Source organism: Lates calcarifer, linkage group LG10 (assembly GCF_001640805.2).
Source record: "Lates calcarifer isolate ASB-BC8 linkage group LG10, TLL_Latcal_v3, whole genome shotgun sequence".
NCBI lineage: Eukaryota > Metazoa > Chordata > Actinopteri > Centropomidae > Lates > Lates calcarifer.
This window is the reverse complement of record NC_066842.1, coordinates 16,474,561-16,491,156: the sequence shown is the minus strand read 5'-3', so window position 1 is coordinate 16,491,156 and position 16,596 is coordinate 16,474,561. Positions and strand designations below refer to the sequence as shown.

General features: G+C 40.4%; 1 long non-coding RNA gene across 1 annotated transcript; it reads right to left on the bottom strand.

The window, feature by feature from the left end:
- Nucleotides 1–4,074: 4,074 nt before the first annotated feature.
- On the bottom strand, nt 4,075–15,182 carry LOC108875313 (uncharacterized). The gene is made up of 4 exons (XR_001959849.1): nt 15,033–15,182; nt 13,237–13,473; nt 10,887–11,210; nt 4,075–4,610 (listed from the first exon to the last, which is right to left on the bottom strand). It is a non-coding gene; the product is annotated as an uncharacterized LOC108875313 (long non-coding RNA).
- Nucleotides 15,183–16,596: the final 1,414 nt, after the last annotated feature.

Below are 16,596 nucleotides of genomic sequence, written 5' to 3'. Positions count from 1 at the left end.
CAGGGAGCTGGTGCAGGTTGGTTCTCAGAGGACCTTCTGTACATTATACCGGCTGCCCATTAACTGTATTACAGTCTGGGAATGAGCTGCAGCGAGAGGCGAGACACGCTGCTCTGATGGTATTACACACCAATCAAGGGACGCTCTGCAGCTGTAAACACTGATGTAAAGTCGTAAATAAAAAGGTGCAAATGAACCTCCAGCCAATTACTATGTAACAAAAACAAGAACGAAAAATAAATGTCTAAAAAAAAAAAAAAAAAAAAAAAAAAAAACTTTATCTTAAATCGTTTACCTCTAAAAAATTTTTTTTTTCAAGTTTGTAGATTAATAATGACAAAGACAATCTCTAAATTCGCTGTGTGAGGCTTTTGTATGTCGGTATCTAGATAAAGTATATCAGTATAGAGTTTCTTGTAGGTAAATTTATATGGGCTCAACGCCAAACCAAAGAGCCACTAAAACCTCTACAGGATTATTACAGGAATATTTTTCAGAGACTTAAGGGCCTGTAAGGACTTTGTATTTTTTTGCGGAAAACCTTATTTCTTTTTTGATACAAGGCAGCCTTCTATGGTGGTTTGACATGATGTTTTATGTCTGGGAAAGGTGTGTAAACGTTCATTTTTAGAAAACACTTCTTATGAGTTGGCGAATTAGTTTGATGATCTGCTTTGGGATCAGTTTCTACTCGGCGCTGTCCCTTCAGCACTGGCTGCTTTGTACTGATGGACTTTATTTTAAGGCTCTGCCTTTGTCACAGACAGCTCCAAAATGACTTTATACCTCAAATTTGGAAGTTTATTTTTCTTCACATTTTGCACTAGTTCTCAATAAACATAGTGCAATGGAAAAATTTACATGACAATAACAATAGAGACTCACAACTTAACAAAGATGTCAAGCTAAAAATATATATGTAGCCAAACTGAAACATGTAGCTATGATGTAAGTAAACTGTCTTATGTGCAACATGAATTAACTCACAGTGACAGGGTATTATTTACATGTCTTAGCATTTTGTTTATATTATTGTATACTCTAATAGAATGATATAATGATTCATTTAAATTATTTTGATATATGCCAGTTTTAATTGACGCCACAATTTCAGCTGGCAGCAAAAAAATAAAATAAAATAGACAGTTGAAGTAGATGGAGTATGAACAAGCATATATTTTCTCTTATTCATATTTCCATATTATATCCATATTCTAAACTTCGACAATCTGAGAAATCCAAAGTAGTTTGGATTAAGCATCAGCTCCTTGGAGGAGGAACCAATTGATTATAAAGAGACTCTATGGAAGGAGAAAGGGCCCCCTGTTGTTTCAAACCAGCTTCTCTAACTTCTCAAGGTGCAGGGCCCCAGAGGCAGGGCTGCGTAGAGGGTACGTGCATCCAGTAAACGGCTTCAGAGTGACTCCTCAGAAGCAGCAGTGGGGTTGGGTGGCAAGGAAGGACTTGTAGGATACGTTAAATCAGCCTGATTAGGAGTTTAGGCGAGGGCAAGGCTCAGGTCTGACTGAAAGGCTGCTGGGCAGCCCCTCGAGTGATACTATTCACATCCTGGGAGAAAGGTCAGTGTCAAGGGAGTTCACAGGCCCCATCTCCATTCTTATGCTAAAGGATCATACACATAGACTCATTCAGTGACTGGAAAGGCATAAACAGCTCCTACCAACTTTCCCTCCAAAATGTTTGGATTCCTCAACATGAGCTGGGAGGTCCTGCCTCTCTGCCTCTCTCTCTTTCTCTCTCTCTCTCTCTCTCTCTCCCATAGCTTCTGAAGTGGAAATAGGTTTTGATGTGAGATTTCTGATCTGAAGCTCTTTCATCAATGTTTATTCACATCTATACTCCTGCAGCAAAGTCTCAGTAATGTTAAAACATTTTATAGAAGACATATACTGCACTCTACATCAGAGCTATAGCTGTTATATTGAAAGAGATATTATTTTGAATTTCATCCTGTGAAAAGCTGCTGTTGTTTTCCCTTTACATTATCTGCTGTTCCAGTCACTAATTTTTCTCTGGTAACCAGGTTTCATTAACCTCCTATATATAGACTTCTTCATGTGTTTCCCTGTCTGTCTCCGAGTCTGGTGGTCACTGGGGAATAGTCGGAAATAGCCACTTAATTAGTGGCCCTTGACCTCTGGCTCTGGCTCAGGCGGCTCCTGACCTCGGCATCTCTCCGGCCTGTTTATTGTCCTCTGGGGGACTGTCCAGATCATGACCCCTGATCCCTGCTGACCTATAGGGACTTCACCAACAGGTCCCTGACCAGCTGCCCCGCCTCTACAAGACACTCATCAAAAAGCAATATCTAACTTGAGTGACTTATTCAGCCAATTACCTCTGCAGAAGGATGATAGGATACTGAAGCTGTCATGATTATTCCCAGAGCTTTCTAATATTTGTTTGCAGAGAGAAACATAAAGCGCACATTTGCAGAGCATATAAGGCCCATCTAACAGAATACGAAACATTTTTTTTAATGATGAAAATCATGCCAGTGTAACAGTTTTTACAAAATCATTTGAACATTTGGGCTTTCGTTCCACCCAGGCTCTACAGAGGCTGATTTCACTAATTGGTTTCCATTCATCCAGAGAGGGGAACTAATCACCAAAATCAGCCTCTGTAGTGTTTGGATGGATTGAAAACATGCTGACTCCTGAATGGGCTTCCATGAGTGAGATCTCCACTGCTACATGAGTATGATTTTAGATTTAAGCAGATGAAAAAAAAAGAGGTGTTTTACATGCTGTTCACACTTTAGTGACTTATTTAATTGCATTTTTTTATTGCAACTTCCTTGTGTCCTCACACTTTTGTGAATTTTCTTCATAGTTACGTGTTGTTTGGTGTACATACTATTCAGTGACCTATTAACTTCATTTTTGTTTTCTAGATGCTCCATTTAGAATGCAGTAGGTATTCATGAGGTACATGGCGTCAATTAAGTTAATTTCTCTCTTATGAGAAGAGGACTGTGATTTTACACTTTATTATTTTTTAAATGCAATATCTATCTATCTATCTATCTATCTATCTATCTATCTTGCACTCTAATGTGATGATAACCAGTTTATATCTTAATTATTAATATTGTTTAATTAATATTTGTTTTACACCTCTAAAATATAAGTCTAATTAATGCACTTAAACTGAGCACACAGGGTTTCCTCCTGTCTTAATATTTTACTGTCTGTAATACTGGACTCAGTCGTAACCGATGGACATGTCTGTGTTTTTTGTTTTTGTTTTTTTTCATATAGAGAGACGGAAATAATCCCGTGTTGACCCCGCGCGTGTCCATCTGTTGTTTGACTCCGGACACGGATCAGTCGGACACTGATTGAGGTCCGACTGACACCAGGACAGCCTGTAATCCCCAAACCTGATTAAACGTCGAAACTGGGCCCTGATGCGGAGTAACACATTTGCATTCAACGCAAACAACACACTGAAATATAAACATCTTTTATCCAGATTCCTTTTTAGATAACAGACTCTTTTTATTTCATTATAGTCGAGGCCTTTGCTTTTATTTCACTAACTGCGGCAGAAAATCTGCACAATGTGATTGTAAATTTAAAAAATATGTATTCGTTTACATTTCGCTGATAAATAAAATATGAAGGCAATGAACAAAACCTGATTATATATTTTAATTGCGGGCAGGGTCATCGTGTCCATAGAGTTTTGTGGCTGATGAACTTTTTCTTTCCCACACTGATTCAACACACGTCCCTCTGTCTGCTGCTCCTAATTAAAACTTAATGCGGGGTCATTCAAACACTTTCTCACACAATCCTCTCTCCCTCCCACACACACGCGCGCGCACGCGCATCTGTAAATCTAAAAGAAGAGAAAAGGTCCTGCACACTCTGACTTCTAAACATTTTGGCACCTGTCTATTTTCGACTCACTTTTAATTTCTTTTTTAAAGACTAAAAGTAAAACGCTGAGAATGTATAAATATATTTGACATATAAAATAGGATGTTTCCTTGTCTGACTAAAAAATAAAATACCCTATTGCTCAAAAACAAGGCTACAACAGAAATTATATTTTCATCACTTTATTTCAAAGTAGTCTCATTGACAGCAGTACACTTAAAACAATATACTTGAATACATTTATATCGTATTAACAAATATCTCACTTTAAACATATGAGAAAAAAATAATTCAATAATTAAAACGTGCATTAGCTTTGAAAATACATATAAAACACTGAGTGTAAAATAAGTGGGAACATTTAAGGGATTTTTTTAGTTGGAGCTTTTCAAAAGAACATAATTATGTAAAGATGTCTAATTAAACACACTCCAGCATTTATACAGTATCTTAAAATAAACTCAGAATTTCCAAGGATGACAGACATCTTGAGCTATACATGTCAGATTTACATAACATAACTTCTGTTTCTACATAGCACTCTTCTTGCAGTGTTGAGTTGACTGGCAGTCTCTTGAGTTCATGCTCTGGTGAGAGTCTCAAAAATCTGATGACGGCATTTGGTTGAGTTGGTCCACAGTGTCCGCGTGCCAGAGCAGTTTCCTGCAGAGTGCAGAGAGTCCTCACAGATCCTGTCCCGTCCTGAGGAAAAATGATGGAGGGAATCATTAGCATGAGAATCAAACTTGGCTCCGTAAACTCTTCCACTCTGCATGGAAAGTGATTACATTTCACATTTTCTGGGTAGAAAGAAAGACAGAGAGAAAGAAAGAAGAAATTTTTTCTAAGATTAGATGGTAAAAGTAAATTAGTTTTGTCAAGAACATAATAATTAAAAGCTCTATTTATAAAGCTTAGCAAAGTGCTGAGCAGTCACTAAAAACAGCAAACACTTGCCATAAAAGAGATTAAAACAAAAACCAGAGGGTCGCAGGATAAAAGAACACATAAAAAGGGTAAATGAACTCCCCGCATTAAAGTAATGTCATATAAAAGCCAGTCGATGGAGATATGTTTTAAGAATAAGAGAGCAAGAATATAAAAGGCAATAATAATTCTGCAAACCATAGCTCTTTGGTAATTCCAAATGCTGGTGTTTTGACAACACCGAATCTGTTGTTGCGTGTGATTTTTAGTTTTGTACACCAGAAATAGTAGGTACTGTTTAAGAAAAACAAACTTCCTTTTCATGCCCTGTAAAAATAGGCCCCTGTGCTCTGCATGTTGTTCTTCTCTCCCATTTTCAGGCTGTATGCATGGAGGGATCTTGAGGCTTTTATCCCCACAGGGAACCAGCCCAAACTCTTTCTCTGTCAATTTTCACCCACTCCCCAATTCAGACAAGCCCTTTCTCCCACCAACCCCACAATGAAGGATTTGTCCTCGTTCTCTTTGTCCACCTCTGATATCTTTTTTTGACTGCTCCCTCTCTGCAGACGGCATGCAGCGTATGCAAATACACGCTCTTTTATTCGTGAGACCCCTCCCCAGAATGAATGCAACCTTAAATGAGGCCACACTTTCACACATTTACAGAGGGGGCATGGAAACATGCACATATTACAATCAGTAGATTTGCATGCCCGCTCTGACACGCAGTCACTCAAACATCCAACAGTGGCTTTTTTCAAATCAAGAGAAATATATTGTTATCTGATGTCACAGATTATTTTATCTATATATCTTCACAGGTCATGTATCCAAACAGCTCCCAAACAGAAAAGATAAAAACAAAAATTGTGCAGAGGCTCGTGTGAAGCTACATTTAACCACAAGTCAAAGATCTTTATGTGCACAGATACATCAAGCACCCAGCAATTAACCATAGAAACCACTAGTTTTTCAGCCTCCCTGAAGAGGAAAGCCTTTGTTTGTTCTTCAATATAGATTGAAGACAATGTCCATTTTATGTTTTAGTGCTCGCTATATGATGATTTTAAATGCTATAATTTTATCGTAATGTTCTTTATTCTTGCTGACTTCTGTTTGAAAAGACTTGATTTGCAGAACTTGGGGAAGGAGACAAAGCCTTTTGTTTGCAGTGTTTGCTAAGAAGTTATGTTCTTTTCTGTCAAGTGTTGTTTCACCACGGTAATGCTATGTTTAGTGTCTTGTAAGCACATGAGAGCACCACACTCACACACGCACACACAAACACACACACAATGGGCGTTCAGATGTGTAGGATGAGGCTGGAAAACGAGACAGAAGCGGTTCAACAGACTGCACCGAGGAAGAGGTGTAGACTGTGTAACTCTAAAAGGCTGGACGTATTACAACACTGTCTGATGAACATAAAGCGCAGCTCTCACAGCTAACATTCCCAAGGTGGCCCGTGCCATCTGTGAGTACGTGTGAATGGGCTGGAGTAAATGTGTGTGTGTGTGTGTGTGTGTGTGTGTGTGGTGGGGGGGTTGACGTCTGCTGGACAGCTCTGACAGTTCGGCCTTTTCAGTCGCACATTACTGAGTTGGTCGGCCTCTTTCCCATAGCAACCCTAACAGAGGTCAAAGGCTATGTATCCCATCCCCACCGCCACCCCCAGTCCACCCACCACCACCACAACCACCACCTCCTTCTCTTGTACTCCACGGTGGCACCAGACTCCTTTAACTCCTTGACCGGTCACAGACAGAGTGGCTGCGTCTATGAACTTGAACTTGACAGAGCAATGGAGTCGTACATCAGACATCGATGTCAGAGAGGTGACATCAGGATTAGAACATCATGTGGACTTTTTTTGTTTTTTTTCATGAGCATTTCTTCTTTTAGTCCCCCTTTTTTTAAATACCCTTTTCACACTGGCACTGAATTCATGTACTATACTATAGAATAAAATAACATGCTACAAAAAAAAAGAGGTCACACCAAGGATTCCCCCTAATTCTCCTCAACCTAGAACCTCATCTCCTCCTGATATGATTACAAAGGGACACTGTATTAAAGGCTCAGTCACCTAATTCTCCTCTACTTTCATTGGAGCACACAGGACCCCCACTCAGGGACGCCACAGCCAACAGACGTAATCTGAAAAGCCTGGGATGTAGAAACTTCTCTCCATCTTCCTCTAAGATACTTAACGTTGGGCTTTGTGCTAGATTAGTCTCGGCCAAAGTTGCATTAAAGAGGCTCGATGAGCCTCGCTTGACCCACATTGGACCTCATCCAAGACTATGGGCGGCCCGTGAGCTGGGCTTTATATATATATATATATATATATATATATATACATATATCACAGCAGAGCTGTTAAAACATTAATAGTGTCCACACATAGTGAGGAGAATCCAAAGAGGTAACCCAGGAGCTATATGGTATTAACATTTTATCGCTACTATGGCTACGCCGCTGCACCCACACAGAATGGGAAGTGAACACCAGCTACTGTCACTTCATCATGTCACACATTATAATTTCTTTGCTCTGAAAATCCTACATAGCAAAAGCAATACACACTTAATAATGAATAACAGTGAAAAGAGAGAAGAAAGAAAGGAAAAGGTAATCATCTCTGTTCTGGCATTTTCTGAAGGGGAAATACATTTTTCTGTCAAATTTTAAGTTATGTACAAGAGGAAGGGATTGAAGAGTGAAGAATGAATATTTAAGTCACTGTATATACGGTGTGCAAAGAGACATTCAGGGACCGTTCGGAGTCTAAATCCTCCTGACACGGTGTCAAAGCCGCTGACCTCGGTGTCCAGTCATTCTGGTTTCAGACAATCTGGAGTGAAAACTCTCTTTGTTTTAGAGCAGATTAAAACCAGACTCTTAAGCAGCACAAGAAAAAATCAAGAAGAGCCTCTTGACAGTGTATTTTAATTCTGTGTCTACTCCTTCTTGCTCATTTATGATCATTTCATGTCATTTCCCCCACCATGTTGCAAAAAAGTGAGAATTACAGATTTCAGCAATCATCAGATGAATAAATTGTGTGCATTTGTGCGTCACTCATTTTTACAATCTCCAAACACAGACGCAAGCCACTGCTCCTCTAGCAGATGTCGTAAGGATGAATACATTTTCCTGACAAATTTGCCTCAGTCACCGCCTCTTTTTGACCACGCTGTCTCTGTCGACTGCTGCAGCTCTCACATACAGTCGCACACCAACCTCCCCCCTTTGCTCTTTTCAAACACACACACACACACACACACACACACTCCTCTATGCCCAGCTCTTCGTGGAAGCAAATTGCTTTAGCATGGCATGGCACAAGCTAACACAAGCTAACCTCATCAGCAAATGCAGAGGTAACACCAGTGGCTCGAACATGGCTTCCAATGTGCTACACCTGCCCCTCGTGCCTCTTTTCCATTCGTGTACACATTCATCTTTAACTCTTTCTTGATTAGCCAGCCTTTAGTTTTACTTTTTGGAATCAACAGCAACATGATTTCCTGTTTTCTCTAACTCTAACTACAGAGATCTGCAACAGAAATGTAGCATGGAGCAAGCTACAGTATCTCCAAGATTAATTTCTTGCCTTCACCTTGCTTTCTCTCTCCTGTCAAATCTGCCCGAAGCAATGCGCTGTATATCACAGATGAGCAGCACAAATGCAATTATAAAGACAGCTCTGAGTCTTTTATATGAATAAAGAGAGGAAATACTCTTTTGACATGTGGGGCTGCACATGCCTTACATATCTAGTGGAGGCACATGTACAGTATAAAGCTCATTAATAATCATTATCCGCCGGTTACATCATTTAGCCGCTTAGGCACACCCATCGCCTTAGCTGAGTCATTTGCAGTAATACACCGTGCCACCAACTGTCTTGTGAGATTTTCATGATGTCTGATTTTTTTCTTTTTACAACCTGAGAGTGATACAGATGTGCAGATATTCTGTCTGCATGAAGGACAAATTGCATCCAGCTGGTAAACTGAGCAAAGATAAAGGAGTGCACGCCTGATGACAGGGACACTGCAAAGGTTTAAATCTGAAATAAAATCAGACTCTCAGTGGAAAAAAAAGTGAAAATGCATCTTTATGGTCTTCAAATAGCATTGCATTACACCTCCGATACAATCCAATGGCAAACTGTGATATACTATGTGACTGGGTGTAAGCCTGAGTGTATGATTCTATATGCATATCATGTATAAATGCATCTCTGCCAGTGAAATCCTTCTCATTTAGCAGAAAAAACAGCATCTCCATGCCTTTCAGACATGCAGAGGAGGCTGAATAGACTAATGAACAGTCAGGTGGCACTCCGGGGCTACAACCCTCCCCCAAAATCACACACACATATATCAAACACACATACACTTGCACACACATTAAAACTCAGCAGCTCGCCCGACCCCGGTGATCCGCACGACAGTCTAATGTCTCAGGCATCTGCTCATGTCTAGTCTGGAGGGTCTTTTCCCACCCTGCCCCCCAGCCAAGGCCCGCCGCAGCACCAGCTCCCACAATGGTGGGAAAGCAGGCTTTTTTCTGAGGGGGTAGGGGTGGTTGGGTGGTGGGCAACTAAACAGCTATTGAGGGGGTGGGTGTGTGTGGGGGGGTTGGAGTGTGAGAGTGAGAGAGAGAGAGAGAAAGAGAGAGAGAGAGGGGCTGAATGATAATTTGAAAACGCACGGCGCTGTTCATTAACACACAAGCACTGCAGCTGCACATGTTGGCCCTGGACACACATGCTCACGTGTCTCTCTTTTCTGCTTCAGGTTGCTGCCAGAGACACCAGGGGTACAGGGCAGCTTTACGCCATGATAGTGGAGCATACTCAGGATCTGTGTGTGTCTCTGTGTGTGAGAGATTACAGGGATGGAGCTTAAAGATTTGGAGCCTTGATATTTTGGGGTCTGTGTTCGCTGTTGTCAGTGTGACAGAATGTGACATTTCTACGTCGGTGAAGTCTGACATTTTTCGTCGGCGAGTGTCAAATAAAGTTCTAATCATGTGTGCAGCTGGTACCAGCACAATGACATTGCAGAATTGTAATCAATATTAAACTGCTGAGACCAAACGCTTAAAGACGAGATCTGACATGAAATCAATCTGTGCGCATTTAAGTAGCTTTAACAATTGTAAACTGAATTACTGTGGCACCTCTGATCCACACACACACACAAAGACTTATATGTATACACACATGACTGTAGACCGTATTCCAATATGAACAATGAAATGTCAAACACTTCAAATGTTCTGTTGAACATCATTCTATAAATGTTTTCCAAAGCAAAAACTGCTAATACTCTGTGCTGATATTATTACACATAAGGAAGTGCTTTGTAAGCCAAAATATATTTTGTTCGTACTGTAAATTAAATCTAAGATCGTAATGGTTCTACTTTTAAAAACAATAATGTTATTCCCCAAATGGGAAATTATCCAAGAATCCCTAATCAGCTCTCAACAAAATTCACCTAAGGGGCTCCGCATATTAACATCCTTAAGATGCTGTACAAAATATCATAATGTGAATTTCATAACAAAAGCCGTTTTGCATGAATTAATCCACGAGGGTTGTCAGGTGGAAACACGACGTATGCCACTGCCTGGTGCACATCAGGGAGTAAAGGAGCATCATGACAAGAGAGGATGGCAGGTTTCCCTCAACCAGTGCCAGCTCATTAATTTTGTTTGCGACCCAGCCCCCCCCCCAACCCCCAGTCTTCTCCTACCACTACCAACCACCAAGCACCCTTCCTTACCCACCTCCCCCCTCACATCACCCCTTAACTGCTAATTAGCAGGAGCAGAAGATAGAGAAAAGGGAGAGGCCATGTGTGACTGGGGAGGAAATGGGAAGCTCTTCTTCTTTCCCTCATCCTTCCTCCTGCTCCCCCCACCCCCATCACACGCACACAATCACATATACACGTACACACACTCCCCCACCTCCTGCCCACCAACACCATTACCACTGGTACCCACCAGAAAAACCATGATGCAGCTCACCTCGTATGCCAGCCCAGCCATTTTAGGTGTCGCGGCAACATCTCCCAAGATGGCTCCTCTGAGCGCGCCCGTACTCCAGGGATCCGGCAGGGTCTTTGTCCGCCTCCTGGCACGGGCAAAGTGTCCCCCGTTGGCAGTACAGATGGCATTAGAGGCTGTGGGGCAAAAACGGTGAGAGGGAGACAGGGGAGGAGGAGGAGGAAGAGGAGGAGGTGGCAATTCTTGACTGACCGCGTTTTCCCCACTCTCTCCTCGTTTTCTTTTAATGACGTTTCTACCCTCTTTTCAGGAATAACCGATCATTTGGTGCTGATAATCAAAAACCTGTAACAAGAAAAGACAAAAGAGAGAAAACAGAGGAATAAAACATGTAAAGTACAACTTGCACTTTTAGTTATCATTATAGTCTTTGGCCAGCTTTACTCATTCAAAGAGCATTCCCCTTGTCCTTTTTGTGTGCATGAGTGTGTATTTTTGCTCCAATAAAGGCACAAGAAGAATCATTATAGATGTACACAGGTTGAAACAAGGAGGCCTTGGACCATCCCATAAATAAAGCCTCAAGTGTTTTTATTCCCATTCATTAAGGAGGCACGCCATGTTCACATGCTACCTATAACAGGGAAAGCTCAGGAAAAGACTTGGACCTCAGCCTTTTCACATATCCAATATCTCGCTGTGAAACGAAGCAATTAGCCCGGTTTGACAGCGAGCTCTACTGCGATAGGTAGTTAACAGAGTGAATGAAAACTCATCTCACTTTGGTGCTCTTTAGGCTTTAGTGGCATTCTCTGGGCTGAGCGTATGCGGCGCGCAACGCTGAAGTACCAGGTTGAAAGGTTCAGCTCCTGTCTACAGGATGGCCCCGGCCTTCCCATTGAGGCGAGACACAATGTTTCCCAAAGGCTCCAAGACTTGGTGCAGCTTTAAATACAGACGCCAAGTGTTTTTTTTAACCCTGTGTGTGTAGGGTGCTACACCACTCAACTGCATTATTAGCAGTCCTGGAGACATTAGTGCCTGGACAAAGCTTTAGCTTCCCTTTTCTTTCATTTCTAAACAAAGTCTCACAAGTGAAATTTAAAATTTGTTCTCATGCTTTAAATAAATGGAAAATAGTATTTCAAAAGAAAAAGATAAATGAATGAAACAGCTGGCAGTAAAAAGCAAACGATAAATCAGTAGTATCTGCTTGAGTATCAACTAGACTGGCAGGGCAACACACAAGTGCATCCAAAAGCAGGTACCTCCAGGGATCCTTGAGAGAAATCCAGGAGGAGCTTGAGAGAATAAGAAATGCTTTATCTAGACTGTTATTTCACTTCTTACATGTGACCACAAGAGATCAGACTTTAAGGTGTGTTATTGGCCCTCTTCACACAAGAGATTTGGACATGTCACACTAGTAAAAACACATGGGTAAACTGTAAAATAAATGATGACTGAATTCCATTTAGCTGCTTCAGTGCCAGGGGTCTGACACTGGGCTTGCTGTCTCACTGTCGTGACTTACTGGGACACATAAATAGAACGCAGCCATTGTTAATGTTTTCAAAATGTCTGCTGTGAAAACGACCTACCCAATATTACCTCCCTGTCTGCATTATTAGATTTTTTTTCACACGGTAAAAAATAAAAAAATAAAAATCCTCTCAGACAGTGTTTTTAAATCTCAGATCTCCTGCAAGTCCTTCTGGGAGCCCTTGAAATGGAGAAAGTTTGGAGGTTCCTTTTTAGGACAATACTATTTTCCTCCACCCAGTGGGCGACCTGTTTAACATTCAGCACCATGTTGCAGAGGACCTGAACGGACAGCACCCCTAACCACCCTAAAACAGGGCCAGTTACTGACTGTGGACCCTGCAATTCATACAGCTCATATACTGAATCCTAAAATAAACTTAAGTGAGATTAAAAAAGCACAACAAAGGCATCTGGGTCTATCAAACTGTGTAACATGGCGATAAATAAGAAGCTTTGCACTTTGCCTTCCCTCCATGAAGTGAGAAAACACTGTCTGCGAGGTATTTTTATTTTCTTTACAGAACCCATTATCACATGGCTGCAAGTCAGGATAACACCAGATATATGCAATTAACAGAAATACATTTCTCTTCAGACAAAAAGCTCTGCAAACTGTTACAATGCTTATAAATCTACCATATACTAAAAATGTGTCTTAATTAGAAAAGAAAAAAAACACCTATTATTATGCTATGTGAAATTATTTTTACACTTCGTTGGCAGGACTACACTTCCGTTTTGTACATGCCACTTGGCATAATTTGTGATTATTATTAATTTCCTTAATAAACCTTAGGAAAACCATGAAGCAAAACTATTTTCTTACCTTTCTGAGGTGAAAGTTAAAATTCGCCATGATGAGTTTAAAGCCAGAGGAGTCCCCATTCTCTCTCTCTGTCTCTCTCTTTCTCGGTAAAGACCACAACGTTACGGAAGTCATTTCTACTTTCGGTTATCTAGCTTTATGACAGGTATTTAACACTCATACAGCTAGATAACCAAAGACAAAAACAGACCTCCTCTCTCACTCTCACGCTGTAGCCCGACATGATGCTGGCGTGATCTAGAAAGAGGTGAAGATACATGAGCAGGCCTGTAATATTTTTTGAAAACACAGTCCCAGCACCTCATTTGCAATATTTCTTCATTACAGCTGAGGATATAAATCAAAAGTGTTACATTTGTTAAGAGTTAGGGTTCCACATATTGTGTTGGTTAAAGAAGCTACAAATAAAACACTCAGCCGTCAAATATTCATGTCGTGATATATAAGGTGTTGGGTTGAAGGCCTACTCAGTGTTGACCTAATTATATTTTACATTTCTGTGAATTTCACATTAAATCGTTGTTACATTTGAAAAGCCTCTCCCAAAAATGTTATTTCAGTCAGAAAACAAACGCATTATTTTGTATTTATAGGTAAATACGTGCGTGAGAGGGGGGCCTAGTTTACATTAGCATCTCTTGACGTCTGGCTAGTTTTATAAGAAAATTGACAATTTTACATCATTTACAAAGTAAAATGTGTCAAATTTTTGTTCCTGCCAGCTCCAAAGAGACTTAAAAAATGTAGTTTAAAGTGGCAAATTTGAAATATCTCACAGGTCAGTCACACTGCACGTGTTGAGCTGCATTCAAAGACATCCATCTACACACTGAAAGATATTAGTTAACGCACTTGTACAGATAATTTGTAGGACATGTTGTTCTGCAGAGCTATCCCGTGGCACTACTTTTCCGTTTAACCCGATGTATTTGTCATCTAGGGCAACATTAAAACTAAATGCTGACCTGCCATGTTATTTTATACAATTTATGACATCATCAACACTCATAATGAATGAATGAATCATAAAGACGCATGCTTAAAGCCTATCAGGTGTAAGTTGGTGTAATGTAGAGAAGTCAAATTTCCTATTTTCTCACTGGGATGACCATAAAACGTCAGTGTGACCAAACATAGGGCGGCCTGATAGCATGACCATGACCATGAACCTAACACAGCGTTATAGGTTAAGAAATGGCTTTTTGATGCAGCAGGTTAAATGAGGCTCAACAGCTGACTCTCTGTCTCTCTCTCTCTCTTTTTCTTCTTTTTTTTTTTTTTTTCCAAATCTACTACATCTAAATTGAGCTGGGTTTTAAGATGCCTTAATTTCTTCTTGGCTCTTTAGTGCTCCTGGGGGCAACGAATCCCTACTTTTAATGAGAGTTGTGATTGGCCTACTTCTTCTAAAACTAGACTATTTCACATCACAAGGATTATCCGCATAAGCTATTACAGAAACCAATTTGTTCCTAGTCATAATATTAGGGTCGAGAAGCGTGGTGTAATATTCTGGCACTTTATAGAACAAGGGGTTTTTGTCTGTATAGGACCCAACACCTATACGCTTTTCTCTCATTTTAATTTAAACGCAAGGGCGTTTCTGCTGGTTAAATCACATGTTTCCTCGTCTGAAAAATAAACTAAAAGCTAAAACTGAACATGCATCTTCTGTGTCCCTAAATTCTCTGCGTAAGACACATGGACATGTCATGAGAAGAGATTCAAAGCAGGTAAAAAAAAAAAATGTAATGCAGTCCGTGCATATCCTGCCTATTTCCAAAGACGTTTCTTACCTGTTTCGGAGGCAAAGCAGAGTCTGGAGGGAAGTGTCCTCAACTTTAGATGATTTTTTCCAGATTAATTTTTCTGCGTTTACATCGGGCCCTTGTGGAGAGTCAGCGCTGCTGCCCTCTGATGAGTCCAGTTTCATCCTCGGTCCTCCAGCTTCTGCCTCTCCTCCAGCCTGCGCGCTTCCTCTACTGTCACACAACTCGCTCCAACACTGACGTCATACCAGGACCAGCGCGGCGTATTGACCAATCACAGAGTCCGCTGGTACCAAAGAATGTCCGAGCTCAGCAAGACATCTCACTCCTAATTATTTTCTCTGGTTTTTTGTTCATTTCTTCACTACTACTACTACTGCTACTAACAATAATAATAATAATAATAATAACGGCCCATATGTATACGACCAAATATACAAGATAAAGCCTTTTTTCAAGCACTTACAAAACAATCTAATTCCAAAACGTCTATTTAGTAACTTTTCTGGAGCTGATTCTGATCATATCACATCATCAGCTTTATCATCAGATGGAGTTGGCTTGACTCTTGGATACAGCAGTTGACAAAACAATATCATCTTTAGGACAAATTAGTAGCTGTTCTGAGCCTTTCTTAATTGTGTACATATTAAAATAGTGTATATTTATCATTTCTTTTAAATAGAGAACATTCATCAGGCCAGATTACAATGTGCAATTTCCAGAGGAAGGTTAAAAATGGTTGTATCGGAACTTCCAAGGCCTTGCAATCCTTTTTTCAGAGGTTTTCTGTCTTCATAATCCAGCTCTACTTTATACCTCTGTATCTCAGTTACTGTGCTCTGTTAACATTTTTTCAGAAAATCAACTCCACAAATTTCCTGATTTAAGGTATAGTCCCTGTGTTGCTCCAGTGCCATGTTATGTACATTAATTTTTTGGCAGAGCAATAAAAAAAATGTGCAAATCCAAGCTTTACAACATTCGAGGCAGTGCTGCCACTGTGGCTCAAAGTCACTTAAAGCAAGTCTGGTGACCCAAGGCAACCACATTGGGTTATATTTGCATTAGTATTATATTCTATCAGTGGAGGTCACTATCTCTTTTACAGAGCGGGCTATTGTAAGTTAAGATTTACAATGCACAAGAAAATGATTTCCCACCCGGCTCTGTTCACAGGGTTTCACAGGATGGAAGAAGGTGTGAGCATTCTTAGCAATACAGGATCTTTGAGGTCTGAGGCTTCTGTGCCATGGAGCCAGGCTAAGAGTCGTATGGGCAGTTTCCCTCAAACCTTTATGATCAGAATAAAATGTTAATGTGGTAAACTACAATAGGACCACTGACAAAACACTGGGGTCGCTCTTAAGATGCCATTTCTTTTATCCACATTTACAGCACATAATGGCAGAATGTAGGACACAAGACTTAGATGCTGAGTGTAGGTTAGACTTCTTATCATCTATGAACATTTAATTTCAATTAAGCGACAAGAGCTCTCAGTGCTTAGTGATTTGATCACTGATTTATAAAGTCTACGGTAGGAATACTTTGTGAATAAGCCCAAATTCCCATTGTATTTCAGTTTACA